Source organism: Leiobunum rupestre, chromosome 2 (genome assembly GCF_980474605.1).
Source record: "Leiobunum rupestre chromosome 2, qqLeiRupe1.1.hap1, whole genome shotgun sequence".
In the NCBI taxonomy this organism is placed as follows: Eukaryota; Metazoa; Arthropoda; class Arachnida; order Opiliones; family Sclerosomatidae; genus Leiobunum; species Leiobunum rupestre.
Window position 1 is genome coordinate 74,483,564 of NC_143385.1, and position 16,392 is coordinate 74,499,955.

The 16,392-nt window shown below is 38.6% G+C and overlaps 1 long non-coding RNA gene across 1 annotated transcript; it reads left to right on the forward strand.

The window, feature by feature from the left end:
- Positions 1-472: 472 nt before the first annotated feature.
- LOC149959010 (uncharacterized) lies at positions 473-16,140 on the forward strand. The gene is made up of 4 exons (XR_016478637.1): positions 473-483; positions 15,627-15,700; positions 15,762-15,829; positions 15,910-16,140. It is a non-coding gene; the product is annotated as an uncharacterized LOC149959010 (long non-coding RNA).
- Positions 16,141-16,392: the final 252 nt, after the last annotated feature.

Below are 16,392 nucleotides of genomic sequence, written 5' to 3' on the forward strand. Positions count from 1 at the left end.
AAAAGGTAGATTAAATCCAGAAAACGGGTAGGATTGTGACTTATAGTTTACTCTAAGGCGGACGAAATAATTATTTCTTCGCTTATGAACTTTCCACATTAAGAGTGATCTAGAGCGAAACTTTTTCAGAATATTTCTACAATGGACTATAAATGAAATAGTTCAGCTTTTCTATGAACAATTCCAAACACGGGTGACATTTGCTATCGGCAAATCGAATTTGGTAATTTTCCAAATTGCGAACGAATTAAGTGTCAAAACCAGACCGGGTATAAGGTTGGGAACAACCATTTGACTAAGTTGCCGTTGCCTTTCATTTTCTCCGGACGTTGACCGGACACATGTTATTCAGATTCGAATTATTTTTGTAGTGAGGTCGAGTTTAAAGACCAAATAGGTTTCATCAATGATTGACAAATTTGTAATATTCGTTTGGATAACGATGTTATGTATTTCCGTACGTGGACAGCAACTAAATATAACGTAAGAATTGATTTTATTTTAAATTGATATTTTAAGACCTTAACCGAAATTCATACCAGAGCTACTTATCCCAGCGATTCGTGGTAAGGGACGAGAAAGATTGGGTTGGAAATCATGCTTGATAATCTGTCCTTGTGGTCAATAGGTGGAGGTAGATTTAGCAATCAGGTGCTACCATCGGCAAAAATAATAAACACAGTTTTCTTGTTTAATTAAATATGGATCAAAGTTTTTTCTTTGTGTCAGTAGTAAATAATACCAAATCTGCTAGCATTAAACCTAGAACTTTACTAGTGCTATACATGTATAATTCAGTGATATATCGTTTTTAAATGGAAAGGTTTAAGAGAATAGTAGTGTTATAAATGAGAGAACGCTCTATGAGGCACTAATGAGGTACCTGGGCGCCGGGCACCGTACCTCACAGAAATAACATGGGGCACTATTTGACGGTGTCTAGAAAAAAAAGTACCGGTTCAACATCGACGCGTTTGAGACACCTAATGAGGCACCGGGACACCGGCACCGTGCCTCATAGAAATAACATGGGGCACCATTTGACGGTGACCGGCACCGTGCCTCATAGAAATAACATGGGACACTTTTTGACGGTGTCTAGAAATAACATGGGGCACTATTTGACGGTGTCTAGAATAAAGGACCGGCTCAACATCGACGCCTTCGCCGACCGTAAATCCTCATAGAATTAACATGAAGTATTATTTAACGGTATCTCACGACCACCATGCCGCATAGAATTAACATGGGGAATTATATTGACGGTATTTGATGCGTACACCGGTCGTAATTGTACTGCGAGAGAGCTGTGAGTACCGTATCTCATAGAAAATACATGGAGACGAAGATTTGAATATTGACCGTGAATTATTGACCCTTAATTTACAAAGCCTGCTTAATCTGCTGTTTCGAACGCGGTGGTAAAATCCTAATTGTTTAAGGCGTGGTACAAAGTGCAACAAAGTTTACTATAAAAGCCAGAATTTTCCTTTAAAATATCATTCGGAATTAGGATCCCTGAGTCTCTTACACCTTAGAATTCGAATACTCAGAAGATGTAAGTATAAACCTTTCAACATTAAATTACTTTAAGTGATTTCTAACGATTTCGATACCCCTTTTAGGAACGTCGGTAAGGTTTTCCCTATTTCTACTACGAAGGGGGTATCGGTAACCCCAGACTGTCATATTCACGTCGGTACTTTGGATGGTAGTGTTGGAATTGAGTTGACGGAAAGTCAGTTCAAGCAACTACGGAGAGCAAGCGGTCAAATTACTACGTTCTTGGAAGACGATTCGATCCCAAATTCTACGTGGTTCTTTGAAGGATCAGAAACGAGACGAGTCGAGCTATGTATTTTCCAAACGCGGAAGGTAGTGGACGTGAGAGAAATAATCCTTGGAACTGGGACCAACTACGGAAAGCACATCTTAACCAAACAGGGCTTTACTGTCACGCAATACCCCTGGAAGACGCTGATGGATAAATACGACGAAGTGATGACGTATCACAACGAAGTAAAACGCGTCTTCAATGATATTAAAGGAGTCGTTCTGACCGCGATTACAGACTACGTGAATAAGCAATGCGAAGGTTGCAAAATTAATCATCCCTCACAAAGGCAGCACGATTGTCTGATGATTGATTGGAACTCTCGTTTAGATATACATTTGTTTGACGCGATGGATAGAATTAGTTATTCCGAAATCACTTTAAAACTTGACACGTTTTTAAGCGAGGACTTTCGCGATACTATATTGACTTTCATAATGTGCAACGCTAAAAAAATGTTGTATAAAACTGAAGACTTTTGAATTTCTCAATAAAAAACTTGAGTATTAAAAACTGGGCTCTTTATTTTGTAGCTCATTTAGAGACATGGAACCAGTAATGGAACATCCGTTCACCGGGCTCGTCGCTGGGCCCACGCAATGTGGAAAGTACCACTTCTTTGCTAAATTAATTAAACATAATGAGTCGTGCATTGCTCCTCCACCTCAAAGAATAGTTTGGTGTTATACTGAGTACCAAGAGAAATTATTTAATTCGGTATTGGAGCATAATCCTACCGTAGAGTTTCACGAGGGTTTATTAGACCCAAACAATTTAAATCCGACGATTAGAAATTTTGTAATTCTCGATGATCTCTTATGTGAAATAGCGAATAACAAAGACGTCACAAATTTATTTATACGAGGTTCGCATCATCGTAACACGTCCGTACTGATTTTAATGCAAAATTTGTTTTATCACGGGAAAGAAGTTAGAACTCTCAATTTAAATTCACAGTACCTCGTCATTTTCCGTTCGGCTAGAGACGTTTCCAGCGTGCTAAATATCGCTAAACAAATTTCACCGGCTAATACCAAATTCGTTGTTGACGCGTTTCGTCAAGCCGTGGTGAAACCATACGGTTATTTATTCATCGACTTGAAACCAAATACCGCAGATGAATATCGGCTGCGAACGGGGATCATACCGGGAGAAGAAGCCGCGATTTTCATCGCGAAATAAAATCAAAATGACTATAGCAACGTCAAAACGTGTGTGTAAAAACTTGGATTTTTTTAAATATTTGAGCACGTGTAATGTGAAACAAAGGAAAGCTATCATTAAACTAGCGAATCGCGACGCCATCTTAGCGCTGGTCGAATGTTGTATAAATGTACTACGCGGGAACATTCAGTTAACAGATGGACAAAAGAGTCGATTGAAGAAACATCGTAAAGCCTTACATCATCTTTGCGCAAAAATTCCTCTCGCTAAAAGAAAACAGATTCTAGTTCAGAAGGGTGGATTTCTCCCGTTTTTGTTAGCTCCACTTCTTTCAATCGTTAGCTCAGTCGCCGGCGCTGCGATAAGCCGCGCCATTAATAAATAAATGGCCCGAAAAATGATTTTAGTGTCTGAAGACGCTTTACGTCGAATGAAGAATGCTACTCCCGAAGATGTTCCCAGTGAAATACCATCCTTGGATAAAGAAATGAAAACGATCCTCGACGATCCCAATATGACCGAATCCGAAAAATTAACGTTCTATAATCAAACTTTGCAGCGACACATAATATCTAATCGCCAACCAGTTGAAAAACAACAGACTGTTAAAAACAAAACGTGGTACGAAGAAATTGCGACGTCTATTCCGTCAAGTATGCTTACCGACGCGATATCGTTGTACAATTGGACATTACGTTTTATTTCGTGGAACGAACTCGGTGAAATGACATTTGGAGGACGAGTCGTTTCTGGATCAAACGTAATCGATTTAATTTACGACGCGGTTAGAAAAACCAAGTCAAATTCCGACCCTACGGGATTCAAGAACTTCTACGAAGTATTGCAAAACAATGATGTACCAAAAAAATATATCAAGAATCCTACTAGAATAAGTTCTTTAAAATCGTTATCTTTTAACACGTCACCACCTAGACAAAATCAGTGGGTGACGATTTGAATGTATTTACCAATAAAACATTTAACCACCAGTTACTGTTATTTAGTTCAATCCCATATCTCATAATGGATGGTTGCACGGACGTTGTAGCTGAAAGTATCGTATCCACATTAACTATAACATTTTCGAAAAATCCAAAACTATTAACCGTCGTTTTAATTATATTAATTTTTGTAATAGTCAAATTATTCGATTTCTTAATATTGTACTACACGACACCCACACATGGAAATTACACTAATTACGGATAAGCTAGAGAAGATCTATTACGACGTAGCGGACTCTGGCGGGTACGTTGGCGTTCGAGGACTATATCGTTCCGCTCGAGAAAAGGGTATCAAAGTTACGTTGAAAAATGTGAAGGAATTTTTACAAAACCAAGATACCTATACTCTACATAAAAATGCAAAGTGGCGATACAAACGAAATAAAACGATAGTGTACGGCATTGACGATCAATGGCAAGCCGACCTCATTGACCTCCAGAAACTTTCCAGGCTAAACAATGGGTATCGCTAGATTCTCGCGTGTATTGATATTTTTAGTAAGTACGCTTACGTCGAACCGGTGAAAAATAAGAAAGGATAGACTATAGTGAACGCTCTAAAAAAGATATTAGATGGTGAACGGAAACCAAAGCGAATGCAGAGTGACCACGGTAATGAGTTTGTTTGTAAAGCCGTTCAATCCGAATTAAATTCCCGCGAAATAGAATTTTTCGCGACGAACTCTGAAGTGAAAGCCAGCATCGTTGAGCGGTTTATTCGATCGTTTAAATCGAGAATGTATCGATATTTTACAAGGAAAAATACTTATAAGTACGTTGACGTGCTTCAAGAATTAGTTAGCGCCTATAATAACAGTTATCACCGAGCAATTAAATGTAAACCCGTCAATGTAAATCCCGAAAATTCGAAAATAACTTGGAAAAATTTGTACGGAGATATAGACTTTAGTCCTCCGATAAAGTACGACTTCGAAATTGGAGACATTGTCAGAATAACAAAAAGAAGGGACTATTCGAAAAAGGATATCTCCCGAATTATTCGGAAGAATTATTTCGAGTGATTAAGCAGATACCGAGACAACCGCCGGTATATAAACTGGAGGTGCTAGATTCGGAGCCCATTTTAGGAATTTTTCACAAAGAAGAAGTACAAAAGGTGGGGAAAGATCTTGACACTTGCGCGTTCAAAATTGAAAAAGTGCTCAGGAGGCGACGGAAATCTGATCATTCAGTCGAGTTACTCGTACGCTGGAAGGGGTACGGACCGCAATTTGATAGTTGGGTTCAAGAAGTAGACTTAGAATGAGTTTCTATATCACTCTACCATCCGATTCTTCGCTGAATTACTTTCCGGGTAATACTCTGAGCAAATTCAGAGCTTACCTTCCGGAGAATGTTCAGCTGAATGGACCTTACGAAGTAGGTTTAGCGGAAATAAGTTATCCTAGAACGTGGAATAATATCAAAGAAGAACGGGTAGTGCGAGTTGGTTCGGATGATATCAAACTGGAAGATTTTAGGTATATACCTAGAGCAAATTTTTCTTCTATCGAAGATTTACTTGAAATGTTAAAATTTGAGAATAAAAGGGTCGAGTTCAAATACCATAAACATCGAAACGAGTTGAGGTTCATATAACTAAGAGCAAGAAGGTGAATTTGAAATTAGAAAATCTTCGTTAGCCCCTTATACCGTAGATATGGACGTAGGATTACATTCATTGTTTGTCTATTCTGACATCGTTGAAAATACGATCGTGGGGGACAGGAACGTCCCTCTTTTAAGAATTATTAACGTGAAAGGAAAAGACGGGGAAACTGTGAATACTGAATTTTCTCGTCCACATTACCTACCCGCCGCTTCTTCCAACATACAAACTATCGAGATTAATCTTATGGACGACTTGGGGAACCCCGTGCAATTTGAACGTGGAAAGGTGCACGTTACTCTACATTTTAGACCGCGGAGGGCCTGGCTCGCTCTATAATAGCGAGTGTCGGGAACAAGTAGTCCTCAGTTTAATGAAAAGTAACGAATGACGAACATCATGAGACGGCCGCAATACATTTCCTCCGTAAGCGATTACGAGAGGTACTATTTAAATCAGGCTGGATACGGATCAATCCCCGTGTATCGCGGCGTGGGTGTCCAGAGAGGCTATGGATTGGGTAACATACTCGCTTCGGCATTTCGTCGTGCCATGCCGCTTTTGAAGCGCGGAGCCCAGTTTCTAGGAAGAAAATTTCTCGATACTGGAGCGAAAGTCGTGTCTGACGTCGCTAGCGGTATCCCAATTAAATCATCGCTAGCGAAGAGATCTAAGAGCGCTGGTAAAGAGACATTGTTATCAGCCGCGGAAGCCTTTACGCAAATGACGGGATCTGGAATTAAAAAGAGGCGTAGAGCATCGCGCAAAGTCACTCGAGCAAAAACCAAGAAGAAGAAAGCATCGTGCCGATCTTACTCCGATATATTTTCATAAAGTCTTAGAATGGCGTTGATTCCGAATTGGACCTTTTCGAAGTCCCGTTAACGCAAACGGGGATTATCGGTGGCGAATGGGTCGAATACCACCCCATTTCCAGCATTAGCAACAATTCAGCGTTAACGTTTTGCATTAGTGGGAATTCCGAAGCGTACATCGACCTATCACAAACTCTCCTTCACGTTCAGGTGGATGTGAAATTGGAAAACGGATCTTACCCTAAAGCCGCCGTTGTTACTCCGGCGGGTGTGGTTACGACCCCGGCGGATAATGTAGCCCCCATCAATTTGTTTTTGCACAGTCTATTTCCCGAAGTCCACTTATTTTTAAACGAAAAATCAGTTACTCCTTCCGCTCAGAATTACCCGTACAAAAGTATGATTCAAACTATGTTAACATTTGGAGACTCTGCTAAAACGAGTCATCTTACCAGCGGCCTATTCTATCGCGACACGGCGTACGAGTTCAACGATTTCGTGAACAATAAAGGTTTCTTACAAAGAGCCAGCTTCGCTCAAAAGGGAACTATAGATATGATCGGCGCTCTTCATTTAGATATTTGTCAACAGCCGCGCTTCCTTTTCAACTTGGTGGATTTAAAATTTGTTTTTGGGAAATCAAATACCGAATTTTGTTTACACTCTGACGTAAAATGTAAATTGGACATTAAATCAGCTTCGTTGTATTTGAGGAAAGTCAAGTTAATTCCCGAAATCCCACTATCACACGCCAAAGTGTTACAAATGTCGAGAGCGAAGTACCCAATTTCCCGCACGGAAGTGATGTCGTTTTCGATTCCTAGAGGCAACATGAGCGTCGTGCAAGATCATTTATTTACAGGACAAATTCCGAATAAAGTCGTTATCGGGATGGTTGAGCAAAACGCGTTTCTGGGTGAACTTAAATCGTCGCCATATAATTTCCAGCATTTCAATTTAAACCACATTGGTTTGTTCGTCGACGGCAGTAGCGTACCACATAAAGCCCTAACACCTAACTTCGCGGAGCGTAGCTACATCCAAGCGTACAGCAATTTATTTTTTCAAACGGGTCAGTGGAAATTGCCTTTTCGTCTACGATTTGACTGCCGATTTAATGAACAATGCATCTCATTTTAATCTTGTTAAAAACGGAAATTTGAGGCTGGAAATGAAATTCGCTTCCGCGTTACCCGAAACGATTGCCGTAATTGTTTACGCGGAATTCCAGAGTTTGATTGAAATTGATAAGAACCGAACCGTAATCTTCGACTAGAATGGACACAATGCAGCTAACGAGAATTTTGGAGAAATATAATTTCACCAGAGACTTATTTCGAGGCGTATTCGCCGCGGACCAACTACCAAAGTTCGTGACGACGTTTCCATCTCTGTATATCGTAAACACGGATACGTCGAATGACGATGGTCAGCACTGGATAGTTTTGTATTTCTCGAAGAATAATACAAATACCGAGATGTTCGACTCCTACGGTAACCCCCCAGATATGTTTCGCTTTAATGACTTTGTCGAAAGAAATAGTAAAACTGTGACATTTAACTCTTTACAACTTCAAGGAAATCGAAGCGTGACGTGTGGAGGTTTTTGCGTGTATTTTGCTCTTAATAGATGTAGGGGTGTAAAAATGTTCGATATTGTGATTAGATTTTCTAAAAATAAAAATGTAAATGATAAAATGATAAAAGAATTTATGTATTCAAGGTATTCAATAAATTTTCAATAACTTAGTAAAACTTCTTTAATTTACATTTTACATTCAAAATAACACCAGTGGGTTTGTTTGGTGATCTCCACAGTCTACATTACATCAAAGTAAAAATTTAAAAAGTTAGTTACATTTTTACGTTAAATTAAAAATATCATTTAAATAAGATAGTTTCATTTTATTTACATTACGCTTTAAGTTCAAAATATATTTTTAATAGAAATACAATAGAAGACTGAACTATTGGCGATTTAAAATATCGATCCAGTAATGACCACGCGATAGGGTTCGAATGCCGTCCCCCAAAATATACCTTTTATTATCGCATGGATTAAGAGACATTTTGTTTTGGGAGACGGTAAATAGCTGATGCCTCTGATTGACGATCCGCTTCATAGAATTGCTCGTAATTCGAGTAGCCACGAGGCAGTCGCGGTAACTCGAGTGTCGGATATCCTTTTCCGCTACTCGCTTACAAACACCTTTCGCGGTTTTTTTCTCCCCCCTTTTCGAAAGGATGGAGTACATTTTGGGGCGGAGCCCAACGAACTCCCGTATAGGGATCCCATCCATTTCATCTTTCATCTTTCCAATGACTTTTTTGTTTACGTCATTGAAAAGAGGATGATTCGAGGGATACCCCGAGAAATCGAAGAGATGGGAGGAATTTCCGAAGTCCGTGTAAACGTCCTCCGTTTGCATATTGTACGCCAGGCTGTCCGTGTCCGTGAAAAGTAATCGGACCTTTTCACCGTAGGTCTTGCGCGTGTACTCGTAATGAAACTCGTACATGGTTAGTTTCGAAAGATCCAAAACGGTGATACCAGTGTAAATTGGTCTATTCAAAGTAAGTGACTTCTTCTTCATATGAATACCCACGAGTTCGTTGTGGAAAATCGTGAATTTTTCAAATGCCGAAGAAGACGCTTTCTTAATAACCCGCTCAGGTGTTTGTACGAGATGGAAATCTATCCGATTTCTCAAGTTCTCCATTGTTTTACCTATTATTGAAACGAAATGAGATTAGTACTTATTATTCCGATAATTTGTATACGTGGCTACTTGCGTATAAACTAAATTACATTTATTAAACCAAAAGAATTTATTTCGCGCAATAAATACTGTTGGTAAAAAAAATAATCTACTTATTTTTCATTTACTTTGATTAATAACGTACCAAAACAGGAGTTGTTTAAAAGTTTGAAAAAATCTTTTTCAAAACTGTTTTTGGCAAGTTTCCTCTTTTCGGTATTGAAATTTATGAATGGGCGAAGCCAGGGAGACTGATCGAAAGAGAGTATTCTGTGAACTTTCGTGAGTTTAAGTCCCTTCGAAACGTAGTATTTTAAATTACGATAGTGAACTACGTTTCGCTCTTTGTTGTTGAGATTAGGGACGAGCTTAGGCAGAGTGTCTTTTGCGGGGAGGTTTAATCTTTGAAGCATCAGTTTGTAATAGGAAGAAAATTGATCCGTAGTTATTCTTTGAGATTCGGGTGCGAGGGGGTAGCAGTTGTGTTCATGATGCAACTCAACGGGGTATTCCAAGTCGACTTCCAAAATGAAGCCGTAGGGAGACTCGTGCGATAAAGTAAGCACATGTTTATGGATGTAGTCGAGTAGGTCTTCGACGGGAACCCAAGCGAACCTACTCGTGGGTAAGTAATCGACCATGGCGAACCCGTAGAGATTATTTTTGTCGAGGTACATGATGTAATTACACTCTTTATTGGGGTCGTAGCTTTCGGGGATGTACGGGTTATTGGCTTCGGCGTAGCGGTGACTAATCATCGAAACTCCTCCCCGAATGCCACGTTCAATAAACAAGTGCATGTCAATTACGAGTAGTAGCTCCATCTTCACTTTTGTCATGTGGAGGGCTGACTCCCAGGCAAACCCAGGTCCCGTGTACGCGTGCGCGCAATCTAGGCCGTAGTATTCTACACACATAGCGCGGAAACTCTCGAATACGTCAGCGAGTTGGAGGGTATCCGCCTACACGTACAAATCGTGTAGTTCACCTGTTGAAGAATTTTATCACTACCACTATTACATTTAGTAATAGAATAGGGCTATAAATAATACCTAGATTTTGTATGTTAAAAATGTTCCACACTTGGCGGACATTTTCGTAACTCTCATCCGTTAAATGTTCGCCAGTGAGGGTGTTGAAAAATGTCTCTTTGGGTGGTAGTGCTGTCTCTTCAAACTTGTCTACGTCACTCATGTAGTCGTAGGGATACGTTAACTTTTTGAGCAAATACGGGATTTGATGAGTTGGATAGAAAGAACTCAAGATGGGGAATTTTTCTTGACCTCCAGTGGCTAAATTTGAAATTAAAATTTCGAGACTAGCGGGCATAAAGCGAATAGAATCGATGAAACGGAGGCGACCGAAAGTGAAGCTGATATACGTTTCGGCGTTAGATGGAATACAGGAAATGTTTACACTTTTTATCAACCCAATCCTTTGCATGATAAGATGGGCATCGTATCTGAAATTTTATATAAACACGTTATAGTTTGTAAATATTGGAATTAAAGAAAAAATACAATACCGTGATAAATTATGCATGATGACCGGCGTGAAATTTCCCACTCGCAGCTTTAGATTAAAAGAATTATGCGCGACTCCCCGGAAACGTCCTAATAATTATAATTACGTGTTAACTTATTTATATCTAAAATAATCAAATACGTAAGTCGTACCGGTATAATGACAATGATCTCTGACTGCCGGATCATCTTGCGTAAGAATTTTCTGACACACGTAACATTGTGTTGCGGTACGGCACAATTCTTCTTCAACTGGTGTGAGATTCATTGGAATATTTTCCTTCAATAATTTCGTGATGGTGCTCCGTTCCATCAACAAACTTTCAAGAAAAATGTCGATAGCGTCGGTTCCCCTATACGTAACAGGGGCATTTGGCTTTCCCGTAATAATGATAAACGTCGTAGCGAAAATAAACTTTTTAATTAAACCAAATATAAATACCGTCGGGTCCTATTACGACGTAACTAAAATCACATGCTACGTGCTCCGAAAGTTTCGTTGTTGATGATAGTGAGGAATCGGGTAAACAAGACTGGATTCTGTCAATTATAGATTCAAAATCCGCGTAAATGACGTAGGGAAACTAAAAATAAATGTGTTAAGCTCTTAAATTCATGAATTTCCGAAATTATTTTTTACCTTTTGAAGCCAATCAATTTTTTCGAATTTTAAAACGGGATTTTTGTGTGGCATTTTGACAAGTTGGGGGTCGTGAACGTTGCAGTTTTTCACGTGTTCACTATGGTTTCTAGCACTATTTTGTCCTGAAAAGCGATGTAAGCAATAACGACACACGTGAATTTTCCCGTTATGGTTTGTGAAATGACTCAATAGTCGACTAATATCCGTAATTAGGCAAAAATATTGGTTTCCTTTTGACTTGAGATAAAGCAGATCTATTTGCCGATCTTCGGGGGCTCTGTTTTCGCTTAAATGAAGAGGAAAAACTACTTTTTCGTAGCCGTAAACGTTGATAGATAGATTATTTTTATTTTAAAATTTTTTGAGTTTAAAATGATTTAATTCGAAAGGAAACAAAATGTCACTGCAGTCTAATTCTTTTTCAAACATCACGTATTTATTCTGATTATCGGGATGGGAATTTGGAGGTTGTGGATTAAGTTTAGCGAGGACGCACCACAAGAAACACTTTTGGTCTTTGGTTTTAATATTTAATACTCCTTTGCCGGTATTATTGAGCTCAGGGGGGAGATTTATATACATACCCCCGACCAGCGGTATGTACGCTATATTATCGATTTGATGAGACAAGATACGATCTATGGTCCAGCCACTGCCCATATCTTGGAATTCCTCAATCGCGTGTGTTATTTGCTTCACACACGAGTCTATTTGTGTTGGTATTACATCTGGTAAAAGTGTTGCTTGAGTTTTGCACCGGAAATACGGTAATGCCTCGACTTCCGCACCATCGTTCAATTCGCGTACGTATCTCACGCGAATAAAAATGTTCCACTTTAAGCCCCGCTTCTTATTTAAGTGATTTTTTAAATACTTCATTAATGCTGGTTTTAATGTTAAAATTAATATTTCGGAGTCTGTTTGGGTCGTTTTCGGAGTATACCGCGAACTGACGATAGCGTCCTCAAGAACGGAGACTTCTTCGATGTTTTGAAGAAAATCGTCCGCCGATTGCTCGGATACGCCGACGGTTAGGAGATTTTGAAGCAGTTGGGGGTTGTCTTGATATCGGTGGTCTGGTGTGGCTGAAAGTGGGCTAAGCTGATGAACTCGCGAATGTTGAATTAATTTGTATCTTCGCGCAAAACTAATGTTACAGGTTGAACAAACATATTTTACATTTTCGTGTTGTTCTCGTACGTGGCGATTTAAAATTGACTTTTTAGAAAACTGTTTCGCGCATACGGTACACGGAAACATTTGTATGGTCTAGCTGTTTATCGCAACTGGTAAAGAGTGGAGGACTGACCCGATCTTTTATACCCTCCGCTTTCATGCCTATAGATCTGATATGTGGTAGACTCTGAACTCCATATATGTGAGATATTTTTATTTATAAAAACTCTATGTATCCCACTGTAGATTTTGTAATATGATAACGTTAACCAATATTTCCAGTATTATTTTGAATTTTTTTTTTTTGGTGTTCACTGACATATCCATTACTATTCAGTGGTACATCCATTCAGAACTAAAATATAATATGTCTTTTATATGTAAGAAAAAAAAACATTGTTTTTTTGCATTTATTTATTTATTTTTAAAATTATAAATTTTGAAACTCTTCTCCGAGAGTTTGCTTTATGACATCTTCTAAAGCCAGCAAAGCTTCCAAATCACCGTTATGATCATTTTTTTAATTTTTTTCGTCATTAAGTGAATTTTTTTTCTGTTTTTTTTTAATTGACTTTTCCACCGGTGTGCTCCTCTTTTTTAAGTTTCGAGAGGTGGGAGAAGTGGGGGATAAGGATGTCGATGCTTGAGGTGTTAAAGTAGGTGATACTGATGTGACCGATGACGAGGAGGTGGCTGCGGAAGAAGTTGAAGGATAATGTGTGGGAGATGTGGAGAGCAATGGGATGGAGTTCATTGCCAAAAAAGCGTAGTCTTGGACATCCTCCTCCACAGTAATAGTCAAATCCATCTTCTCCAACTTTAAAAAAACATAATAAAATGAAAACACAGTCTTTTGTAAAAAAAAAGGTTTTCAAAAAATAACCATACTCATGATACCTGAATTAATGTCATCATCCCTCCGAAGGCCAGTCTTATTTTAGCAATATTAGGGTGGTAGCAAAGGTGGACTTTGATGGTGTTGCTTTCTGGATCGGGTTCAAAGTGGCACCAAGATCCTTTATGATATTTTCGAATAACAACTTCGAAGGTTCTAAAATTAAAATGGGGTAAGTCGGGGCGACCTGGAATTGGGCCCAAGGTAGCTGTATATTTTAAGACCGCCACTACTACTGTTTTGTCTAAGGATGACATGTTTCCAGTTATTATTCAGAAATCTGTATGACTTTGACTAAATCAGTACGAGCTTATATACTAGTCGAAAGGTGGAATTTACAATAACAAAAGTTCGATGTACATTCCTTACATTTCGAAATTGGTTATCTTTGCGTTTGTATGTGAACGGATTTAATTTTAAAGCAAAAATATATTTTAAAAGTTCGATGTACATTTCTTACATTTCGAAATTGGTTATCTTAGTGTTTCTATCGGATCTAACCAGATTGAAAATGGAATTTGTAAATCAACGTGATAGTTTAATCGATAAATATTACAAATATGATATAGACTCGGAACAACAAAGTGCTTCACATTCGGTTATTATAGTTAGAGGTCGGGGATGGTTGACTTTTATTCAATAGATAAAGCTTTCAGAATTATTCGTAAAACGTTATTGTTATTGAGTTAAGAAACGGTAAAATGGTTTGAATCAAAATATTTTATTTTCATGACAATATTACATATTCCATAATTTTATTTTCTGCGCTTTGAACAACGCGCAATTTGAATTATTAGAATGATATTTACACACTATTGGACAGGGATCGGAAAGTTCTTGGTACTTAGGGCACCCTAAATCTTCGACGTTCACCAGTCTTTTTCCAAAAAGTTCGGAAAGGTACAATTCTTTTTCCATCCCCTTTGTGTAAAAGGTTGCCGCTTTGGATTTTATGTTGGTAACTATCCCATCCAACTGGTCCAGCTCATGTTCACCCTCGTCCCAAAGCATCCCACAAATATGTCTAGAGATCCAACCGCACAGTCTCCTGTCTTTCGTGCTTAGCTCGTGGTAAGGAAAAGGTGGTTTAAATGAGTAAACCCCATTATCCAAAGTTTCCACAACCAAAAACGCTAGTTCTTTAACGACGTACTCATCGTTGGACCTCATAAAGTTGACTTCAATAATACACGAATTTCCTTCCGACCTTTAATTAATTAATAATAAAATATAAGAAACGATTCCCTCAAACGTTTCATAATTTTTAGAAACCGTTTATATAACTAGCTACATCCATACTTACATCGTATTCGAATTCGAATTCCAAGTTGCAAGAGACTCTGGGATCCTACTTCAGAATGATATTTTAAAGGGAAATTCTGGCTTTTATAGTAAACTTTGTTGCACTTTGTACCACGCCTTAAACAATTAGGATTTTACCACCACGTTCGAAACAGCAGATTAAGCAGGCTTTGTAAATTAAGGGTATATCCACGCAATACGCGATTAAACAATTCACGGTCAATATTCAAATCCTCGTCTCCATGTATTTTCAATGAGATACGGTACTCACAGCTCTCTCGCAGTACAATTACGACCGGTGTACGCATCAAATACCGTCAATATAATTCCCCGTGTTAATTCTATGCGGCATGGTGGTCGTGAGATACCATTAAATAATACTTCATGTTAATTCTATGAGGATTTACGGTCGGCGAAGGCGTCGATGTTGAGCCGGTCCTTTATTCTAGACACCGTCAAATAGTGCCCCATGTTATTTCTAGACACCGTCAAAAAGTGTCCCATGTTATTTCTATGAGGCACGGTGCCGGTCACCGTCAAATGGTGCCCCATGTTATTTCTATGAGGCACGGTGCCAGTGTCCCGGTGCCTCATTAGGTGTCTCAAACGCGTCGATGTTGAACCGGTTCTTTTTTTTTCTAGACACCGTCAAATAGTGCCCCATGTTATTTCTGTGAGGTAAGGTGCCCGGCGCCCAGGTACCTCATTAGTGCCTCATAGAGCGTTCTCTCATTTATAACACTACTGAGAATTATTATTTCTTCTGGTTAGGTGGTGACACCATTAGTATCGTCAGTGTAACTTAACCACCCGTACAATTTTTACTGACGAGACTTCCAAGTAGTCGTTTTGATTTTTATTATCGCTATATTTTCATTAAGCGTTATTTTTCCTTTTTTCAGAATTGATATATCAACCAAAATTGACCGAGAAATTCTTAAAGATTGCTACCATCAGACAAATCCTACCCTTTTCGGTAAAGCTAATAAAGATGTTAAAAATAAAATCTATATATATTGTTTTTTGACCATTTTTAGAAAAAACTCAGGATATATATGTGGGTTTTGCAGTCATAGATATCGATCAGATTTCAGAAGTGGACATGGTTAGTCAAACATCCCCTTTAATTTTGTTAGTGCCATTTAAAACCTTTTCGTAAGTGTTTAAAAGTGTTTGTTATTTTAGGACTTCCGGTTACATTGTTTCATGTACACTGTATGGAAAAACGAAAGAATATCAATAACAGTTGAGAACCATGTCAATCCAATATTGCTACCACCGGAGCTCTCAGAATGTATGTGGAAGCCTGACATCATCTTTCCAAACGCTGTTGAAATTATGTCATTTACGGATATGGTTTCCAATCAAGGTTACAAGTACCACAATAACTCGGAAATTTACCGAATCGACAGTTAAAACCAAAATTTTATATTGATTAGAGAATTTTTCACTTTCCTTTGAATAACGCATTCGCAGGTATATGTTTCGGCTATCGTGTCCTATGGAATTTTCATTGTACCCTCTGGATTCCCAACACTGTTTGTTCAAAATAGCTTTGAGTAAGTGAATGCAAGAGTCGATTGTTTTACGTTTCGAAATACACATTGTAACCCAACGTTCTTAGTGATCAATGCGGACAACAAAGTGAAGCTTCATTGGAAAAAGGAC